Genomic DNA, 24,001 nt, shown 5'->3' on the forward strand with positions numbered 1-24,001 from the left:
CATCCCAAAGCCTTCAGAGTTCTTGAGTCAAGCATTTAAGATCAATACATTTCTTTAATAATCACGTTGATAAAAAAGACACACTTCAATTTGGATTTGGGGTTCAGAGGTTTCACGTTTCCTAGCAGAAATGACAGAGGAAGAGGCTTTCTTCTTGTAACAAATGAGGATTTGAGGCATCCACAGGATGAAGTTAAGCTTCTGAGAAACATATCAAATGGTATTACCACAATAATAAAGAATAATAAAGAATACAAAATTACTTTGTAAACTGGTTTTTTTTATTGTTAATTGTGCTGAACTTTTATTTTTAAAATAATCCTCCTGGTTCCTGTTTTTAAAGACAGAAAGGACTTGTGCAACTGTCCAACCTGATAAGAGAATGTGCTGGTCACCTGAAATTCTGCATTTGCATATACTTGCTTAGTTCTGATTGAAGAATTATTTCATTAGCTGAGAGAGCTAATTAATAATGCTGATATCAATTTTTTGATTCCATAGCTCATGCCACAGACCTCAGAATCGCCTCACAAACTCAATCACAGATTTTCTTTCCTACAGAAAGTGCCCATGAGATAGATTAATTTCTATCTAGTTTTCAGATAAAAATATGTAATGTCCAAGCTCATAATTGCTTCAGTCTATGACAGATGTGGCAGGTCTACAGCTGCATTACTTGATTTTGCCTTAAGGCACCCCAGGTCCCGTGGTAATATCAGCATTTGAGACACACATGCTACCAAATCAAAGAGGGCCTTTCCTGAGCTTGTTACAAGTAAGAAACAGCTAACAATAATTAAAAGGGAGATCAAACTCTGTAATTGTTATGCTCATTAGTTGGCTAGTGATGGATTTCATACTGAGGTGGTCACAACTATTTGCTCAAGCTATTCTGAGGCAAGAAGTTGCCTACCACAGCACACCTTCTTCTTTCTTGACCAGAAATGGCTGGGGCATGGAAAAAGTACTTGGGAAAACTGGATATCACTGCCTTTTACCAGAGCTGGATGACTGAGAGGTCTTTGAGAGCACTATGCTTCAAGGGCTATCCTACCATCAACTTGTTTAGCTGAATTTAATTTTCCCTTAGTTCTAGAGCTCAGCAAAATCACATGGCAGAATCATATGTTACAGCCATATGGCATAGTAATTTTTATACAGATAGCAGCAACAAGCTGATAGTCTGTGTATTCTGACATATTTATAGCCCTGGTGTAATGATGCAGGAGGACAGCAGTAGCCTCCAGAGCAGGGACATGAGATGCAGTCCAGTGAAGTATAGGCACAGGCTGCTACTAAAGATTTCAGGGTGATAAACCCTTCACCCAGTGAATGAGCCAGGCAGAGCTTATTTTATATTAATTAGATAATTTGGATGTGAATATTTGTGTACTGCCACTGTACCACAACTAATTAACTATGTGTTGTGTATTAGTTTAGATGTTAAGATTTTAATTAGACTAAAAAAATCCTTGGCTTGTGCGCTCCTCCTTCACCAATAACAAGATTTTGCACATAAAACTCTCTCCATCAGTCCTTCATGTTCTTCCTTTCCTTTACACTGGGATGCCACAAAACTTTTCCTAGTCCTTTGTAAGTGTGCTCACTGACACAGTGATGGGCCCAAATAATTTTTGTGGTCTCTAGGGGCAGTAAGGGGCCAGCCTTTTCACCCCCAAAAATCAGAGGTGTGCTCTTCAATACAGCCAGCCCCTGCCCTTGATATGCCCATCAATGGCCCACTGTGCATGTGAGACTCACAGAGCTCAGCTCCCCTCCATTCCCCTCTGAACCCAGGGAGCAGCAGCACTCCACCTTCCCCCCCACCACCCTGCACACAAGGGGAAGGGGTATGGGGTGGGGAAAAGCCACCGTGCCACATCGCAGGTGACAGGGACATCAGCAAAAAGGGTCCACGAAGCATCTCCTGCATCCTGCTCCATCCCCGCCTCTGCACCACGGAAAACTGGAGAAACCTGAGCTGCCCTCCCCTCCTGACCCCTGCCAGGGGTGCTTTTCAATGGGCTGAAGGAAGAAATTGAGCTTACACACAATGAGAGTCACCCTGTCTGTTTACAGAAACATTTTCCCACATCTTCTGTGGATTCAGTTTTAATAAGGGTGAGATTTTCAAGGCTGGGACTTGTCCTGGGACATATATAGGTATCCAGTGCCTAGCACAGCCAGGGCTCTATGCTGAGAAAAGTCTCTGTATCCAACCAAATCAGGCAAAACTGACAAAAATAATGACAGCCCTTTCTCTTTGCATGAGCCTGTGTTGAAAGAATAAGCAAGTACTTGGCCAAGAGAAGAATTTCTTCTTCCTTTGGAGTGGTGTCAGCCAGCAGAATTCACCACTCCAAAGAGCACCCGGACTGCTGTTGAATTTAAAAAAGGGGGGTTGAATGGTCTCGATCAGGCGATGCTTGTGGCTGGTGCAGCTGTATGGAGACAAAAGGAAAAACTGAGCAGGGCTGAAACCCTTATAGAATGACATGGGTGATTTAACCCCTAGAATGAACAGGCTAAAGATTGGGAGCACACTCCTGATGCAGATATTTCTGGACTGTAAGAAAAGTAGGAAGAGAAGGAATTGAGTTAATCCCCAAGTAAAGTAAACAAACTAACAGTTACTGGAAAGAACAGAATAGATAATCTGGAAAATTCCCTGGGAGGACTGAAGAGCTTTCAGATTCCCAAGTGTAAGACAGTGACACATGCCAGGAATGTACACAGCAGGCATTGATAGCCCACCTGATCTAACGGGAGTGTACTTCAAAGATTTGTAAATTCACAGAATTTGTAGATTTCTGGGATCTGAAGAAAATGTTGCAGGTTTGTGACTGATTTTTTCCTTGTACTCACAACTTGGGGGGTGTATTTCTATTGTTTTGATGGAGGTGAGAAAAGTGAACTTCAGATATCTGGAACATCCCTCCTCCTCAGTCTGAGAACAAATGCAAAGCAAACACAAATGAGATTTAGCACATGCACCCACCAGAGAGGACTACAGCCAGCTTTGCACTCCTCTCTCATTCTCTGCCTCCAAATTCCACCCTTCCCTCTGGAGAAGTGAGTTGTTACTTACAGGAGAGTGAGACATGGTGAAGATTTATTTAGGTATAATTACAAAACACTCTGAGATCCCGAGATGAGAAGTGTGCTAAAACTGAATCCAAAGTCCTCTGAAGCCCAGAAGGATATCTTTAATTTATGGGACAATGGAGCAAGCCCATATACACTGCAAAATTACTACTGAACTTTACAGAGCAAATGGCTGTGGCAAAGGATAAGTCAGGGTTTGCACAGCGCTGTGAAATCAGAATTAATTACCCTTTCATGTGCCTTTGCATTGTATTATTTCAAAGCTATATTCTTGTTATCCTCGTCTAAGTTATGGGCTGTTAAATTATCAGCACGAAGACTGCAACAACTGAAAACAAACCAGGAACAATGGTTTCAGCTTCCCTGTCTGTGAGAACAGGAATGGGGCAAATGGCAAAGGCTGTTTTTCAGTGCTGAGTTGAACATAACATATATAACATGTGACAGCAGCCCCAATCAAATCACTACAGCACAAGAGACAATACTCTCCCACTGTCAGGCTCTCCGTGCTGAGAGCAATTTTCAATTAATTTTCCTCATTTACAAGGTAGATGCTAGAGCAGTTGTGTAGGAGACCAAAAAGCTTAGTGGCAAATGAAAAATTCTCTGGTGTGTTTCATTTAATGTGCTTCTCCCAGGATGAAAGCTTGTTTTTTGAGAGCTTATTTCTTCAGTGGACAGACAGACAGACACGTTCTGTTCCTCAGTGCTGTCAGCACTCTCCATTTATTCACAACTGGACACACACAATAGATTGGGTTGTCCTAAAGGGGACATGAGAATTTTCATTTTGAGGATTTTCATTTTGGCTCTGTGTGTAGCTCCCCTGAGGGGGTACTGGCCAAGAAAGTGGGAAGTTTTAAAGGAAATGTTGTTATGAGCAAATTTTCTCCTTTATGGGGTTAACTCCCATTGGCCACTGATGTGACAAGCACTGGCACACCCTCCTGTACATGAGGGAGCTTTCCTGTTTCAGGCAAATATGAATTTTGCAGATCAGACTGTGGGCTCTTTCCTCCAGACAGGAACAGTGACTCCAGCTGATGGCCACTCACGGCCAAAGCTGAGATTTGATGGACTTGATTCTTGTTTACTCTGCTGTAGAGAGCAGTGTACTTTCATCTTTGCATTTACTTGTATGGATGTTTTGTTTATTTGTTTACCCTCCTTTGAAAGCCCTGAAAAACTGCAAGAATTGGAGTGAAAGAGATTGTACCATAAATGAGAGCTGGCAAAATGAAGTTGGCTTAGATTGCTAAATGACTCCTACAGTTGAGTTTTGACTATCTCCAAGAAATGAAAATTCCACAGCCTAGCTGTATTGTGTCTCTGTGATATCTAACTTCATGGTAGTTTTATTTTTCCTTTTATCCACTTGGAATTTCCCATGTTCCAACCTGATGCCCATCCCTTCCCATCCTTTCCTTGTGCACCTCTGAGCTGTGCCTGTCTCCTCCACACCCTTTTCTTTGGTTGCTACAGACAGCAATAAGGTCTCCCCCAGACTTTCTCTTTTCAGGCTGAGGAAACCCAGCTTTGTCAGACTTTCTTTGTTCATCATAGCACACAAATAAATCATCTTAATGACCTTTCACTAGACTCCTGTTTGGCCATACTGCTCCTGTATTCAGGGACCCAAAAGCAGACACCCTGCTCCAGACACAGCTTCACAAGCACTGCTGGAGAAATGGAATCACTCCTGGTGACCAGCAGGCACCTCCTCCCAGCCAGTCCCCAGCCCTGTAACCCTACAGCAATTTCATATTTACTGTTATTCCTCAATTCAGCTGGAGTTTTGCATTTTGCATTTGATTTTGAAGAACTTGGAGTGTGGTCAATGTGTGTCCATTGCCACAGTCTGGCCTCTGCATCACCTTGGTTTGAATGAGTTCCAGCATTTCTGTTGCACCAAAAATAATATGGTAATGTCTACAAAATCTGAGAGTGAGTAAAAGAAAAATAACGAGAAAAAGACCATACTTGACATATTCTTCTTAATTACATTATAATAATACATCTTCATAATATGACTTGATTATACAGTATATTGTTATTATTATTATTATTATTATTATTATTATTATTATTATTATATCTATAATTTAGTCGTTCTACATTATAGAACCTAAGAAATCAGGTTACAGAAATCTGAGGGAAATGAGAGGATTCATATCAATGTCAACAGTTTTGAACTTGGGTTTCACTGACTATTGCATCCATTTATCTGCAACCATTCCAGCTCTTCTATCTATGGGAGTGTCACTGTCTTCTTAGGGAATAGAAAGGATTAATTGCATAGTTTAAAGTGATTCTTTGCCTATGAATAAAATTCTTTCGTTGCCCAATACAGAAATATTGTTCAAAGTGTGTTTATTCTAGTGAAAAAAAATATCCATATTTCTGAATAACAGCTGTAGCAGAATGACAGTCTCCTTTAGCAGGAGACCTGTTCTTCAACAGGAAGCCTTCCCTCTTATCAACATCTTTCCATAAAGTTTGATTTTCTTATTAGGAAGATGTCATTGCTGCTATTAAAAAAGGCTTTATGGAGTAAGGGTTGGAGTAAAGGAAGACAGAACTTGATTAACTGATGGCAATATTGAAGTTTTTGATGTGAATTTCACAATACACTGAAAATAAAAAGCTCACAGCCCCCTATCATCATTTGTCAGCAAGTGATTTCTTATATTTTTCATTCTTATTGATATATTTCATTGAGTTTACAATGTTCTATTGACCTTATCCTGGTTCTAGTCATCAATTTCTATCTTTAGGATATTTAAGGATAGTAAATCTTTAAAGTTATTGCAGTAGACCTTTCTCTTCAGAGGATTTATTATCTTCTACTAGAGGAATGAGATTTTTAATGACCCACATTTTAAATTATTTCTCACTTACAGGCAGTTTTGGCCATATAGGAATAAAAATGAAGTACAGGTCTCCTCCTGGGTCCCATGAGGAGAGAATAACACCTGACTACTTACAGCATTACTGTTTGCATTAACTTAAACTGTGGGAATATGCCAAAGAAATTACACTTGATTTCTCATTAAGTTCCATAAATTTTAGTATGCTTTATTTCACCTTGCTGGGACTCATTCTCAGGTTTGGTTTTGGTTTGTTTCGTTTGCAGCTCTGTATTGATATTTGGGAATAGAAAAGGTTGGCTGTCAGGTATGTTTTTAGAATTCAGAATTACCTTTTGAGTAATTTTGAGTAATTTTGAATTACCTAATGAGACAACTTTTGGGCTCAAATGAAGAGCTGCAGATACCTTTTTTTTACCAACATTCAACATGTCATTAGCTCAAGGGCTGCTCTTGCTTTCTGTGGATTCTAGGCCTGTGTTGTCACAGCTGCACTTATTACAAAAGGAAGTTTGTCATTAATTTAGAGATATAAAGCAGAAAAGGATTTATTTAGCTTACAGAGTAATAAAGCCAGAAAGTATCAGGCTTCTAAACTGAAATATTATCTGTACTTTTAGGGCACTGTAAGCACAGAGCAAAGCTGAGGAATTTGGACACTGAACAGTCCAGAGGATGCTCTGACAGGAACTCAGCTGCTTTGTATTTTTCAAAGCTACCCTCTTCACTTCCAATACCATACAGATAATGTATAGCTGCTTTTATGGCCACTATAGTGAGGCTTCTGAGCCTGCCTGTCATATCCATCTACATCAGCATTACAGTTCCTGGACAGGGGATTTCTTTTCCAACTTCTCTAAGTGCTTTTTGGGCATCTTTCAACAGGGAGTTTAGGAGAGCAGCACCTCTGCAGCAGAGTCCTGTCAGTGTCAGAAAGTTTTCCTGACTGCTTGCATGTTTCCCACACTTCCCTGTGCAGCAGGGAGTCCTGAAAATACAATACAGAAGCAAGAAACACAGACACTCACAAGTCAAGGTTTATTTTTTCATTTTAAAAATGATGGCAAATTTTACTCATAGTGCTTTTTCCAGTTGGTTCCTTAATGGGATTTTATAAGCACAAGAGGGACATGTGTATTAGCTATCAGTGGGTGCAAGTGTATAGACACTGCTCACTAGATCAGTCTCTCGAAGCTGTGAACACTCAAGCTCACTCAAAACCAAAACCCAAACTTTAACTCCCACAGCACTCAGGGTGTAATAGCCAAAACATGAGAGCTTAACTAGTGAGTTTAGAACATCTGTGTTTTGCAATTGAATGGTATGAATGCAATTTCCAGGTTATTTTGAACACCCACTAACACATATTTAATATTTGGATCCTACACCTGAGACAGGGGAAAAAACAAACTGTAGCTACAAAAGGACACTCTAACACAAGCCACTTGAAGTCCTATCACTCTCCTACAAGTGTTACCACCATCTTCTATGGAATTCTGGAATCCCAGCTGTTCAGAGGAACAAACCCTTATGCATCCCTGACCTTAGTTATGGCCACTTTGGGATCTGTAAGAGTTCCTCCTTATCAATTTCCTAGCCTAATGTGTCCCAGGCAGACCTTCAGCTCCTGCTGGGAGCAGCAGAGGTGGAGAAAAGGCACCTGAGGACTGCATGGGGTGTCTCTATATGGACTCTTGTGGTTAGGTTCTTTCTCCCCTTGAACTGAAGTTGATGAGAAGGAGGCAGATTTTTCTCTCATTCGGATTTGGTTGTTTATTCTTTTCTTATCAGCATTACATGTATACAGGGCACAAGGAGCTACATGCACTAAGATAGAAAGGCAGAAAATGGCTAGCAAAGATCCTCTTCAAGGTCTTTTATATGTCCATTTACTCAATTAACAGATGCCAACTAAATTATTTTTCTTAATGACCCAATGACCCAACACCTGTGAGCTGCACTGCGGCATTTTCTATCCAATCACTCATTACTACCCAAAAGCCTCTGGAAGAAGAAGATGAAGAAGAAGATGAAGAAGGACAAGAGACAACACCCTAAATCCTCCATCTTGTCTTCTGTTCTCTAAACTACTTTAAACTCCAAACTTTAACTTTTTCACCCAGTGACTTAAGAAAACTTTCTAATTTACACATTTACACTCCTAGCTTTTCTATTTAACCTTAACAGTTGTTTTCATGGTGTTATATGAAATTCAGTGCTTTCTTGGATGTCAGAGCCAGGTATCAGAGATAAGGGCACACTCTCTGTGCCTCTGACTCCAACAATGGGGTAAGAGGCTGGGGGCACCTTCCTAAGGCTTAAACAGACAAGAGGGTTAAAAAGGAGACAGAGAAAAAATCCAAAGGCAGGAACATTTGACATTAGAAAGGAGCCTATTTGTTTTTAATACACCAGAGACATAGCTGAAGCATGGAACAGCCATGTGTACAATATGAAGTTTTCTTGCAGAGCTGACCTTGGCAGCAAAGCAACAGACGCCTGAGAGATGATACCAGTTCTGCATCCAATGGCTGTGAGACTGAAAACAAAAGCAAAACAATGTTACAAGAAAGCTGTCCTCTTTCTCCTCATCTGCAAGGATTTGGAATAGCCCTCCTTCAAAATCAATCTGAAAACGTGTATTCTTACCCACATTAGAAACATCACACATTTTTGCAGTAGGATTTATCATTTTGGGCCATGCTGAGTGTGAACCAGAACAGGCTCCAAAATAAAATTATGAATTTGGTCTAGAGATACTTTAGATCATACTATTTAAATTGTTCAGCCCAAAGGTTTCCTAGAAAAGTAAGGATCTCATAACAAATATTAAACTTCATTTGGCCACATATTGAAACAATAAAAAATGTTTCAAAACAACCAAAATAGAGTAGATAGGTAAGGTATGGATCTGTTCTCTTGACTAGACAAAAATCAAATGTATTTGCAAGAAATGTAGATTTAAGAAAATAAAACAATTCTGTGTTGTCCTCATACAGTATACCTTGCAGTGTCTTACAAATATATTTTAATTATATTCAAAACTATACTCACTGTAGGAAATAGAGAGAGAGATAACACACTTCCCTAAGATACTTATTCCTGCTATAAAAAGAAATGAAAAGACCATATGCAAAATTCCTGTCTGGTCTGGCGTCTGTATTTCAGGTGCTTGCTATAACAGATTTCGGGGTTAAATTCCACTATTAATTTTATAACCTCCCTTGCCAAAACACAGCATGAATATCAATATGTATTACCACATTTTCCTCATTAATCTTTCAACACAAGCAAGCCATTGATGAGACACAGTGAGAACTCAACCCGAGGTAGCACAAGCTGGTAGCTCCCAAGCACAGGATGTGATCTAGCTGGAACAGGCAGGGCCATTTGATACCAAATTCCAGGGAGATAACACTGACCCAGAAGCCTGAACACAAGAATGGTATTTTTAGTTGCAGACCAAGAAGCTGGAGGTTCAGAGTGACCTTGCAGCTCTCTGTGATGCCGTGGCACAAGCAGCAGCTTCACCAGAACATCTTCCAACAGCTGGACCAAGCACGCTGAGCCCAGAGGGGAGAAAATACAGGAGGACAGAGAATCACCCAGTGTTCAGGCACATTGGTACTGCCTTTGATGATCTTTTGAAATGTTATTTATTTTTCTGTATCAGTTTAGTATGAAACATCCCAAGAAATTGATGTTCTTAATTTAACCACAAAACAGAAACACACTGCCGGACACAGAGTCTGCCTGAAGTGAGGGAAATGTGTTGGAGGAATAGAGATTTCTCTTTCTGTATGCACTGAGTAGTTGAGAAATCACCAGCTCTTGTGGTAATCAAACCATCCTGCAGTATCAGGAATTTGCACACTGGATAAGCCTCCACATAATTTGAAAGTTTTATCACTTCATTAATAACTTGATTCATTATATGCAGATAAATGAATACATTTACAGGCTTCAAAATCAGGCTCCCCTTTTGATAAACACTCAATATTCATTCTCACTCCTATTATTTTCCTTTGTGAAGCACTGTGCTCCAAGGGCAGAGATGACAGAATCTGTCCCACTGTAACAACCTGTTTATTGTCAAACAGAAGGAAATCTAAAGGATCCCATTTTACAGATACTGAGGCAGAAAGAGTATGTCATTTGACAAATTACACAGAAAGCACGAGAAAAAGGTGAAAATAAATGGCAGTTCTGCTGACATCTGGTTGAGTCTGTGCAGCCTTCCCCAGCTGATAACAGCCAGATCTCTACTGGTGGCTGGAAACAAAACCTCCTGCCCACTAAGAAATGATCAGGAATCATGAGTTGATTTCTTATCACAAATTCAATATGGATAAATCATTTGTTATTGTTATTTGTGTCATCATGGCTCCCACAGAACAAAAATCCCATGACACTGAGATCATGGGAAAGATTGAAAATAACTCCCTTCACAAGCGAATCACAAAACTGGAATCTGCAAAATGTCTTTGAGGAGAGACCACTTCTCTCAGAAAGAAAATATTCTCTCAGAAAAAATTGATATCTAGAACAGAATCCTTGGCAAAATTGTTATTTGTAAATATCACACATTATGCAATCTAGCTGGGAAATAATAAATTAAGACATTTTTAGTTTTGCTGTAACTCTGAGCCCTTAAGGTGCACTTGGATTCATTTTTTATTTTTTTTTCTCAGTGAGACCCAATGACTCCACAAAAGTGAAGACTGAGATTCTTCAGGGTCTGAAGTATCAAATGAAAGTTTGAGAATGAAGCTGCAGCAATTAGTAGTGCTGATTTCATAATTTCAATGTTTCTGGCCAAACTGAATGGTGGCTGTGAAAGCAAGCACCGCTGGGGCAAAGACAGTCTTTGCTTTCTCTCCTAAACAATCATAGAAATACCAACAGGTAAAGTTCTCCTGTTGGCCTGCTCCAAGGCAGAAAAATAACTGCAAAATAAATGCAACAGTAGTTGTGGGGTCAATATTTGGTTGTTTTTGCTTAACATTTCCCCTTTATTTCCTCCTCCTCATTAAAAAGAAAAGGAGCAAACTGGTGGCTGCTGCATGGATCAGGTGATCTTCAAGCTGGTACCTGACTCCCAGCATTGCCTCACCACTTGGAACACTGCTGATTGCTTATAAAAGAAAAATAAATCTATTTTTCTGCAAGAGTCCCTTCACACAATGTAGGCACTCTACTGCAAATGTAAATCTTGCATCAAACAAACTTGCTTGAGCAATCTCAGCATGAATCACCAGCTGCAGGGGATTATCTCCATCAGAAGATGCGCAAAGGAAGAAGAGGCCATTTCTTAAGGGAGCTGAGTATGTAACATAAATCTTTGTCTGTAATGAAAGATTTACTTTATAATTCAAATCAACTCAGTTCTACTGGAAAAGAAGCTATTTCACAAGAAAGGTCTGCAGGTGTGTCAAAAACCACTTAAATCCGGGAACTTTTAACAACAGCATTTATTTCCATCATGTCTGACAAAAGTATCTCAAAATAAGCAACATAAATTTTTAAAATTATTGTGCAAGTACATTTCAATGACAGCAGGTTGGCTCATTTGTGATTGTAAATAAATCTGAGTAACATTAGCTCACAGTTCTGTTTCTGATATTGAAAAAACTAAAAAAAAATTGTAGCAGAAAGATGAGTGGAACATTCCAGAGGGAAAACAGGTAACTTTGGAAAGAAGACAAGGTTTTATGGTTCAGGACTGCTGAGTGTGTGACCTCCTTGAGGAGATTACCCAGTAGTGAAGCCCCTCTGCCAACACCATCTGTCTTCAACCTTAGTGTACTTTGTCCTGGACACTCTGAGCTGCTTTTCTGAGAGGATGCAGCTCTTTAGCTATAGTGCAGATAGCGATGCTCTGCCAATATTAAAGAGATTAAAACTTGCTGATGGCTTTGAAGATTAGCATCTGACCCTCAAACTGGCAGACAGAGTAGACCTGAAGCTAAAAAGATCAGACACAAAATATCTGTAGCTCCTAATCCCCCTGAAAATAAGATACTGCATTCTCCACTATAAACCCTGGTGTTGTCTTTACCTTTGGACAGCCGTGGTAACTGATGGGCTGCTGGAGTCAGGATCTCTTCTGGCAGGATACCAGGAAATGGGATGGAGATTAAGGATGAACTTTGGCCATGCTGCTTCTGAACTTAATAAATTGGCTAATATTTCTGATCACATCAACATCTGGATGGAAGGAAGAAAATATATTCTAACTGAACAGATTGCTCTGGGAGGCAGCTACTGTTATTTTGGCACAGCACACCATTAATCTGAATAACTGGTTCTTCATTCAAGCATTAAATACTCTGGAATTTTTGACACTGAATCCTTCTGTGGAAAATTACATATCCAAACAATCATACTTGATGTATAGCTGGTATCACTCCATTTTCCCCAAGTGGTATCATGTAACTACGGAAGCAGGATTTCTGTCCAGGGCAACTTGGCAGAAAAGGAATTCTTGCTCCTTACTGATCTCACAATGCTTTAGATAGGGCATGCTGGTTTTGGCTGGGGTAGAGTAAATTTTCTTCTCAGTAGCTGGTATTGGGCAGTGTTTTGGATTTGTGCTGGAAACAGTGATGATAATGTAGAGATGCTTTAGTTACTGCTGAGCAGGGCTAGCACAGAGCCAAGGACGAGCAAGCAGCTGCGTGGTGCTTGCTGCCTGCCTGGGTTTAAACCACGACAGAGGGAATGAATGACTCCCATGTAGTGGCCAAACTCTTCATTAGCCTGTCCCATTTTGTGCTGCAAACAGGTTTTCTGCACCAATGGTTAGAAATTCCATCAAAATGCCATCAAACGTTTGAGTATTGACACACAGGTTCTATCCTGTGCCACAGGAAAGTCTTGCCCTTCTATCTTATCAATATCCAGTTAATCCAGCAGCAGAAATGTTTGCAAGTCTTACCATTTCCTGAGAATGATTTTTGTCTAAAAACAGGAGGATGAAATACTGTGATAAATGGAGAGGCTTCCAATATACACTGTTATCTTTAGGCTCCTATTGCTTCCATGAAATTCATGGTGGACTTATTTCTCTGAGGGAAGCTTGTGATTTCCATTAATAAATACGTGCTTCTTTGGCAGTCAGAAGCTACTCCAGGCTAGTTTTGCAGATTGTCATGTTCTGGAGCCCATATGTGACAGGTTTGTTGTGTGTGTAAAAGTAATTTGGAGAGGTGGGAATCCCCCATCCCTGGGAGTAGCAATATTGTCTATAAAACAGGATGCAACAGACAGCCCACGTATGATTGCTGGGTTAGATTGCACTAGGTTTGGTTTCTACTTTTATTGCACCATCTTCTCTTCAATTAAGTAAGTTTTATGTAGTGATTTCATCTACCCAATAAAGATTGTGGAAATAGAAGTAAGTGCTCAATCTACTTTCAGATATCACCTTACAAATGCCCAGTGGATTTACTGGAAACAAATGGAAATTTCAGTTACCACTAGAAATAGGCTTGATTTTTTTTAGTCACTGCTCAATAATCATATCCAAGCTTATTGGAAAAGACTTATATTTATTTTATAAGTTGTTTAAAAATCTGGAATACCATACATTTTCCCCATTATTTGGAATTATTTTAATTCCAGGGCTAGAAATCAGTTAGCTGCCAGGAGCAGCTACGTGTCTTTTGGGAAGCAGCTAATGCATGTGGAATTTCTGTAGAAGGGATAATAGTATAGAAACTTTCTTCAATCCTGGATGGAGTATAATAAAATCTTTTGGTAGAGTAATGCATTTGTGATGAAATTACAAACATTAGTGTCAAGTCTCCACTCAGAGGAGGTATGAGAGCAGCAAGAGCTTGACTGCAAGACCCCACACTTCCCTGCAGTGCCCCAGCAAAGACTTTGGCCCTGTTTCTTTGCCTTTCTGTCTTAACTCTCAGCTGAGATTGCCCACAAAACACCCAGATAAAATTACTTTTCTGCTGTCTCCCTGGCTCACTGAATAAATGCCACCCAATCAAAGAGGTCAGGGTGTGTAATCACTGCTAACAGCCCGTTCTTCTCAGTCCATTTGCTTCCTATGTGAAGTTGATGGAAGATGCTTCTGGCAGGATGTTGGAGGGTGCTTCAGAACCCTGAACTTACCGATGCCTTTGGTCATTTCCAAGGGTCTAACAAGAGATAACATGGCACCTGTGAAATGAAAAACCAACAAGAAGAGAAAAAAGGACCTGGCTGAAGACAAAATTTGCATCCTGACTTTTCAGGTCTCTGCTCTTGGGAGTGTGTGTGTGTTGGTGGTTCAGGTCAAGCTGTTTAATAAGGAAGAGAGTAAGCAGGTCACAAACACAGTGCTGGGAAAGCCACTGAATGACCAGAATGAATTTTTTTGCATGATAATGAAGAAATGATGAAGAAAAGTAGGCAAAGGACATTTAAGATGACCCTCTATATGAAAATATCAAAGGAACATCAGAAATGCCCATGAAGACACACCATAACATTGCATCATTTGTGACACAGAAGCTGACATCACCTTTTAAAGAAAATTACTTTTACTGCTGTCTTCTACTGACTATACTAACACTTGGATACCTGGTGGTGATACAAATTTATCCAAATCTGACCTGGGTCAGAGGGTATGGCAAACCCATGAAAAAATAGCATTTGTGTCTCATCCTAACTCCAGAGCTGCTCTTCTTGCAGAGTACTAAAGGGATCCACAAACTTTTCTTCATCAGTCACAACAGTGGCTGCCAAGGGCAGTGTCAGATCTCATTTCATTTTGCATTTCTGTGCCACAAATGTATGTCCTACACTTCGGGAACTTTCACACTACACTTGCAAAACATGGGCTGAAAAATCACTTTCCCCATAATAGTTAGAAAAATCTGCTGTTTAGCCAGAGAAAAATTTCCACTGCTGATTGATTCCTAGGTCTGTTTAGCTGATTATAATTCCCCAACCTACCCTTATGTGATTCACACCCATACATCTGCTCTAGCTCCAGCATATAATTGTTATTCCATACAGACAGCCCAGTATTTATTCAAACAAGGGTGCTCTTGTGCATTTCTCCTTTTTTAGCTTCTCTAAAAAGAGTAAATCGGTCATGATACATTACATTGTATGTGTGTGTTTGTGCGTGGGAATAAAAAGTAATTTTATCATCCTCTCAAAGGCAGCAGTTGATTACCAAGACAGAATAATTAAAAGAAGTATGTTAAATGGAGTACTGTACATTACATGAGAGACAGGGCATTGCAGCCTTCTCTAAAATACTGTGGCTAGATAAAAACTATGATTGTTTCTGTTATTTTCCGACATTGTTTTCTATATTATAAAACAAGTATTTGCTCTCTTGCAGATCTGTTGCTTCAGTACAAAAAAATCTAGGCCGTGACTCTGTGACACTGCAAGTCTTTGACTCCAATGTTATCATTTTGTCCTGGGAGAAGCAAAGAAGATGCTGGTGGAAAAAGCAAGTTGGTACTGCTTGGATTATCTTCATAAAAGAAGCTGAAATGAGTTTAAAAACATTTGTGCTCTGCCAGAGTCAGCTGATTTGGCTCTCAGGAGCTTGTATGAGCTGTTGGTTCAAGGGGTTTTTTGGCTTGTGCCTGTGTTAGGACTTGGGAGAGTTCAATGAACCCAGATCTCAAAGCAAAAATATTTAACCTTCATTTTCTAGTGGAAATGGGGTTTAAAAGCTAAATTTAGTTTTCTGGAAAATATTTTAGAAGTAATCTTAGACTCAATTAACTTGTTTAGTGAAAACAATCCAAATATAGACTTCAAGAGTTGTAAGTTTGGCTTTTGGTTTAATGCATTACACAAGTAGGGATCGACTTGTAAAACATTTTGCAACTACAAGCTTAATGCCAATCATGTGGTATCTGGATGTGGAATCTGAGCTACTTTCAGTAACATCCCTTAAGATAAAAGCAAAGCACTGCGGTTTTTTGGGTAGAAGTATGAAGATTCTCAGCAAAGGAATTAATAGAGGTTTCATCTTGAAACCTTTGTGCTTCCTATCACTATTTTCCACGGTTCTTGCAGTCAGATCAAGAGCCGATGAAAGCATTATGTTTGTTTTTATCTACTCAGTCTCATTACAGCTCTGAACAAACATCCAGTAACTGTGTTCTGCTTCAGACTCACTTCCCTTTGAGTACTCCGCGTTTCACAAATGGAATCAAACCAGCAGCTGCCACTCCTGAGACCAAGAGACTCGTAGGCAGTGAACCGAAAGCTTGCACAGAAAGCCAAAGCGCAGCTTTATCTGAGTCTGCTGCACTGTCATCAACTTCTGCGGGAGAAAAGGGGCGAAAGGAACACATGAATTTAGTTAGCAAAGCATTTGCAAAGCAGTAAGGATAATGTCCAGCAAACCAGCTGCGGCTGCCACGGAGGAGCTGAAAAGAGGCAGGAAAGACACAGAAAGCCAAGAGAGGTATCAAAGCCTGGTTAGGAGCCCCAGGGCAAAAGTCTGAAGCCCTTCTGGAAGGCAGGGTTACTACAGTTCCTACAGTACCCAAAATATTTCACTTCCAGCAATCCACTCAGCTGCTGTCAGCAGAGCTGCAGATGCTGGTGATCTGACAGATAAGGTGGTGATGGAACATGTAGAACAAACCTGGTTTTTTCAGTAGGATGAAATGAATGTACTAATATATAACTTCAAAACTTTCTGCCAATGTATTTTAACTCTCACGAGAAGAAGGAAGGCCGTTCCGAGGATGAGATTCAACTGCACTTGGCCTCTCCTGTGATGCCGTCAATAGGAGGGCTTTGACAAAATAACTGATAACAGGTTTTGGTCTTTCGAGTTGGCACATATTTGACTAATGATCTGCAGACAGAAATCTCTGTAGCTCTTGCCAGCTGTAGTAATAAGCCCATTCCCAGGTGCTGAGCAGATTTTTAATGGATATTTTATTTTTTTGATTGTTACACTACAATGTAACATGCAGTTAAATTACTCATGTGGTTTCCATAGGTTACCAGCCATTACTTTCCAAACTCTGCCCCCATTGTCCACTTCACATGATTGTTTGTTCAGGGCCTCCAATAAGTGAGATACTAGGAGCATATTTTTGATAGTAGTGCTATATTCACATCAATTATTTATAGGCATATTATTTATATAAAAATGCCAGCTGAAAATGCCGGATATACTACTGTGACACAGAGCTTTGCCTGTAACCTGTTTGCAGCTGTCAACTCTTAAGTGGTCACAATGTTCAAGGGATTTGCAGGAGCTGTAGAGTGTTACTGACTCTGTAAAATGACTTTTTTTCCTTGCCAGAAAAATTCCTTCCCTGTGCTTGATTAAATTCCCACACAGCTCCTCTTTAGTAAATCAAGAGTGCCCCAGCTATCTCAGGGAGTGTCTCTCAGATGCCAGAATACACTGCTTCCTTCGGATTTACTGTCCCTACAAAGATGGAAATCACGAGGACAAAAACGGAGGTAAAGGATTCATTTTAAAACCGGGGTGGGGGAGATGGGGGGGGGAGAGATGACAAGATGACAAGCAGAACTAGAGTGTTGTCCCGGCTGACACAGAACTGGATAGCTCTGCTCCAATACTCTTACAATGAATTCCTAGGATATGCTCCGGTGTTCAGAGCCAAGTACTCGGTTTCCATAGAAATGGAGTACTTTGAGATAACGCCTAAGATTAACTGTTAATGACTTTTCCTTACGTGGCCCAATACTTCTGCCCTTAGAGTCAGGCTTTGTTGTTAAACTTCAAAGGCTCCTGATGGGTGTGAAGCTGTCTTGAGAACTTGTTGATTTCTCCCCGCTTCATGCTCAGCCAGCTGATGAACCTGTAACTATAAGCAAAGATGGCATTTTCACGTGGAATCAAGCCAGTAAGGTGCTCACAGATTATTTCTTCTATTTTTGCCTGGTCTGAGAGCGAGCCACCTCTAGCCCAAGTCTAAACTGCTCTGTCATACGAAGCTATTTATGTATCTATATTAAATGCTATATAAAACCTGGGTCATACCGACATTCACACGCAAATAAGATTCTTGTTTTTAGCATCCTAAGATTCTTGTTTTTAGCATCCGAAATGGCAGGTGACCCATTAGCAGTACAGACTGGGTTGGGTGTGGCTGTGATGTGAACTAAAGCCTCCTTTCATCTTGTCAAGCTGTTTCCTGTGTCATCATCAAGAAACAAAAGGAAATAAACGTGAAATGCACTTTTGGGAATCCTAGTCTGTATTTTACATATCATAGCGATACGGATGTGCAGCACCAAATGGGAAAGTTTCACAGAAACCCTACTGGCAAATCACTGCGCTAATGAACTTTTCAAATATTTGTATAAGCATCATGAGTAAAGTTCTATTCAAGAGTAATGAGGGTAATTCCTATCTTTCTGACTCACTCCACCATTAAATATTTTCAGTTCCTTGCTGTTATATAATTGTTATGCATCTTGGAAGAATAATCTTTGTTCCCCAAAATCTCAGTAATAATAAAAAAACCCTTTGCAAATATTTGTATTCTGTCTCCTACCCATAAAAGCATGGCCATCATCTTCTACCATCAGTGCTATTAATTTCTTTCAAAGCTTGATCATGGCAAAAGACCAAACCCCACAACTGTAGTTACTCCAAGCATGATACCATGAGCCAAATTAATCCATGATCTAATGATGATGACATTGGTGGATCCAGTCCAGAGAAAAATGTAGCTTAAACTTGTTTTAAAATGGAACATATTCTCAAATCTCAGAAGAGCAATAATATTTTTTTAAAAGTTGAGATTTTTATGGCCAGAGGACAGAGAGAATAATATGAATTGCTGTTTATGCAAAGGAATTTTATAGAACCTAATATTTTTTTTTAAACAACACATATATATGTCACACATGAGTAGTCTTTCTTATCTTTTTCTTGCTATCCTCTATTTTCAAGCTCACCTATTTTTCTGGTGTGCCTTAAAAGGGACACACAGTCTAGTACATAGTAATTTCCATCATGAAAAAAAAAACCTTTCTATTTTTTCAGAACTAATTTACTGTGCAAGTAGTAGCAGAACGACATTGTTGTGTTCCTGTTCTCTGCAGTGCCAGACTTGCTCTCATAAACCAGCAAATATCACGTTGCCTGGTAAAGAGAGGCTCACAGTCAAGTTACAAAGTAAGTCTAATTATTTAGAAATTAAATATTTTACACCACTATTATTGGTACAAAAACTGCACTTGCAAGTGACTCCTAAAAAACAGAATCTGAAGAAAATCTGCAGGTTTGTTTAGAAAGTGATTAGAAAAGACTTAAGAGCAAGCCTGACTGATGTTACCTGGATCTTTTCATCAAAGCTTTTACCCCTGAAAAATCCCAATGTCTTTTCTATGTCAGATCAGTTCAAATGCTCCTAGGATAGTAGGACTGTCTGCTACAGATGATTTTCAGAGGCTAATGTTTGAATTAGTCTTTTAGAACAGTGGGGATAAACATCTTGCACTGTGAAAAACATCTTCCAAATGAAAACATCAAGACAGCCTACAATTCTGAACCAGCTCAGCTAAAGCTCATTCCTGTAAATTTGTCTTGCTGTTTCTTCCAGTACAGTAAGCTCACAGAGAGGTATTACAGTTGTGATGATCCTTAGAGAATAAGAATTTTGCTAAGCTGTTTCCTGGAAAGCAAGTAAACTGACAGGCAATTTTAATTCTCCTTTAGCAGAGCTTTACAATTGGATTCGGTTTTATTATGAATTGAAATTTTTTTTTCAGAGGTAAATATTTATTTAGCTAGCTTGAGATATCAACTGGGTTGAATATGAGGCTTGAAAAGCAGCAGCAAAATATTATGAGGTGTACTTTTACTTTACATTCCTGTGTTTCCTGAGGGTTACCTTTAGCAACACTATGTTCTGAAGACATTTGGATAGATCAATGAATCATTTCCTTTTCATCTCCCCTCTCTATCTGGCCAAAAATACTAACTGTTACCTCTCAAAAGACAGAAAGGGACCTGAAGACTGAGGAACAGAGAAACTATTATGGCAGAGATTAAACAATTTTAAATATCCCTTTTTGGTTTTATCATTCTGTGGTTGGTGCATGCTCTGAATGTGCTGGATCCCTGCCCTCCAGACAGATGGAAAAGCTCCTGACAACGTTAGGAGCAATGTTCTTCTCATAAGAGCAAATTGTTTTGAGATCCTGGCACTAACATGATGGTTAAAGAATAATCTTATATGTGACCTCAGCAGGAAAAAAGGTACCAATGCAACTGTGAGGTACAAAGTTGATAAATCTCCCATTTCCCCTCCTATCCAGCTTACATTTCTCCTGCTAAACCACTTCTCCTTGCTGCTGTCTCACACTCCACATTCTTCCCTGTTCCTCTACATCCCATTTCCCTGTCTATCACACTCAAATTGTACTACCAAACTTGCAAGGAAAGGAAATGGATCCCCAGTTTCTACCCAACTGCTCTCAGGATATGCTGTAGAAGTCTGTCCTACCACAAACACCCACCACAAGAGCACTCACATTCCCCAGATGAATGTTAAAAGAAGCTACAGGAAACTGGAAAAAATATGGTCACTTGCTGTGAAAAGCTGATGTAGACAGGACTCCTTGACTAGAGGCACACTGATGTATTATTTGTGAAATATGATTACATCTGCCTTTTATCTTTCATCTTGTTACTCAGTGATAATTGACTGCTCAAGGCTGGCACTCATTTTTAATTATCCCCACTGTGGAAACCCAGCAACACGCTCTGCAATTGCTCTCACGTATCTGCATGCAGCATCTGTAACACATCATCCTTCAGCAAACAGCAAGTCCTCTTCTTTTTCTTTCTTTCATTTTTTTCCCTCCCTAAATTAGCTGTGCAGATTAATGCAGAGCATTTCCCAAACAAACAAACAAAAAATCAATCAACCAACCGAGAAAACCCCCAAAATAAAAGAACAGAGGTAGAGAAATTAACTACACTGAATGTTTTGCTATTCGTTAAAATAACTCATATTTGAGGTCTGCTAACAAAGCCCTGTTGCTGTGTCTTGGAGATTTCCATTTACCTATTTAGCTAATTAATTTTAGAGAATTAAGCATTTAGTAACTTGTTGAGTGCCGTGCCCACGCAGCTGCCAAGCACAAGCCGAAATAACCATCACTAGGTCACCTCACAGTTGGAGCTCTGTTAGTTTTACTGCACTAATAAATACGTAAGGAGCTCCACTCAGTGGCGAGACAATGTATTTCAGACTGTGATACCCACAAGAGAAGAAGTGAGTCTTTGGAAATGTAAATATGTATAATTAACACATCTACTTCATTGACTCTCTGCATTATTCATTGTAATCATAGCAACAGAATCATAACGTTTCACTAGGATAGCTTTATTTATTGCCAGCAACATTTCTGAGAGAATTCAATCACAGGAACAGGATACATAATCTCTGTGTTTAAAACAATAAAACTCAGTATTACTTTTTTTTTTTTAAAGGTTGTTAAACTTCCATTTGTAAATAATAACTTGTTTTCATCTTTCCTTCTTTTTCTTGTACCATGTCTAGAATTTCTTGAAAACTGAAGCCTATTTCACAGTTCCTATCTCCTTTAAAAAATTCTGTATTAAGCAAAGCAGCTAGAGAGAGTTGTGCCCTCTGAGGGCACAGAATTAGTGTATTTTAAAAGCAAACATTTTCAGACTGTGGGGGAATAAACTATTTCAATGGAGGTGCTACCAGGGAGAAAGTCTGAGACCGCTGCTAAAAAACCAATCTGATTTCAGGATCTGAATCCTGAGTTAGGCCTAGCACCAGCTTTGGAGACTTTAAGAAAAAATGTAGACAGGTTTATTTTCAGAATTAATTCAATATGTCCTTAGTCATATTTTCCAATACCCTGTAATTCTGCTTGGGCTAGTGGGATGTTTAGATTTCATAGGTTTCACGTCTCCATCATTTTTCTCCTTTTCTGATTTTCAGCTACTTACTGGCAAATTTGAAATATTTTTGCCTTGCTCTGCCCATTATTGATTCTGTGTCTTCCTAAGTGGATGTCATAAGGTTTGTGCAGGTGGAAAATCAACAGAAGACAAAATGAATCACAGCTACAAAATCATTAAAAGTAAACTTCCCCAAACACAATCTTCCCATTCTTTCTGTTTCTCAACCTTGAATTCTAATCAGGTAATTTAAGTTTTTCTTTGTACCAACCCTTAGGATTATTTTTTTTTCCACTGAAAAAGTTGACAACATTAGTTACCAGAAGAGTTTTTAAAAATGTAAACCCAAGTAGCATTTCTACCAAGGAGACATAGCCCTATGCTTAGATAAAGTTTTGAAAAATGAAAATGTAGAAGTAATACATTTTTGTTTGGAAAAAAATCCAGAAAAGTTTAAAGACACTGGAAACGTCCATGTAGTTTCTCCATAGAGAAACTGTTGATCCACAGTGTCAGTATGCCTGAAAATGAGTCATGAAGCTATAAAATCTTTAGGAGTTACTTCTGAGAACCCTGGGATGAGAAATAAAATACCAGAAGAATGTGAAAAAGAGTGCCTTATCTTTTAAATGAAGCTGTGGAAGTCTGCAGTCAGCTCCAACTTCAATTTCCGGTTAATGATTTAAATACTTTTCCTAGTTGTAAGGCTTAAGAGAAAAAGATGATTAACTGTCAATCATTCTGATTCTGAGAAACACCACTCCCCTCATCTTTGAGTAAGGGTGGTGACACATTTTCAAATGCCATCCTTAGACGCTTCTGAGGGCAAGTCCAGACACCACCACCAACTCGTCTTTGGCATAAAAATGCCCAAGCAGATGGGTGCTGCTGTGTATCCCTGAAATCCCCACATCCTTCAGGGCTTTCCCATCGCCTTCCCGGCTGGAAAGGCTGATCAGGTTCCTCAGTGAGCTGCGGGGAGAGCCTGCCCTGCAGGAAAAGCGAGGCTGCCTTTTGGCAGGAGTCACTTGCTGCAGGTTTAGGAGCGAGCACGGCACTGTGGGACCTTGGCCACAGCCCTGGGACCACCTGAGGATGGATGGATGGATGGACGGATGGATGGATGGATGGATTATGGATGGATGGATGGACGGATGGATGGATGGATGGATTGATGGATGGATGAATGATGGATGGATGGATGGATGACGGATGGATGATGGATGCATGATGGATGGATGATGGATGGATGATGGATGATGGATGGACGGATGGATGACGGATGGATGGATGGATGGATGATGGATGGATGATGGATGGATGGATGGGTGATGGATGGGTGATGGATGGATGGATGGATGGATGGATGGATGGATGATGGATGGATGGATGATGGATGGATGGATGATGGATGGATGATGGATGGGTGATGGATGGGTGATGGATGGATGGATGGATGGATGGATGGATGGATGGATGGAATGGCGAGGAGGTTGCTGTTCCCTCTGGGGGTGGGATGAGCAGATGGACTGGACAGCGATGAGGTCGCTATTCCTTTGGGAATTGGGATGAGGGGATTGAGAGGAATAAGGAGGTGTCTTTACAAACAAGCTGTGGGTGTGATGGTAGATAAAGCCAGATACTGAGAGGTGAAAGAAACAATGCGGGGAACCATAAATTTCACTAGTTGACAGAGACTGTTAGTCACTCAAGACTGTGCTAAATTTCTGGATTTAGAGAAAACACAAGGAAAAAGAAGAGGGGGGTACACATTAGAAAGGGGTCTATATTAGGTGACTCGGGAATGTACCTGTCAAGTACCTCAGCCAATGGGGGAAGAGAAAGGGAAATGCGGCCTGGAAATTAGGATAAAAAGGAGGCTGCATCCTCTAACAATTTCTTGGGAAATGGACGTGACCTCTCCCTCTATTCGAATAGTTACAGGACTCCTTTGTCTCCTCTTCGGACATAAACCTCTGGTGTACGCGGATTAATTTTCCTGACAGGATGAACTGGACGGCGATGAGGTCGCTATTCCCTCGGGAAGCAGGATGAGAGGATGAACGGGACGGGGACGTGGTCGCTGTTCCCTCAGAGAGCCGTTGGGGGGATGAACGGG

The sequence above is a fragment of the Pseudopodoces humilis genome, chromosome 5 (assembly GCF_049639895.1).
Source record: "Pseudopodoces humilis isolate 2021_Gansu_Grassland_sample_001 chromosome 5, ASM4963989v1, whole genome shotgun sequence".
NCBI lineage: Eukaryota > Metazoa > Chordata > Aves > Passeriformes > Paridae > Pseudopodoces > Pseudopodoces humilis.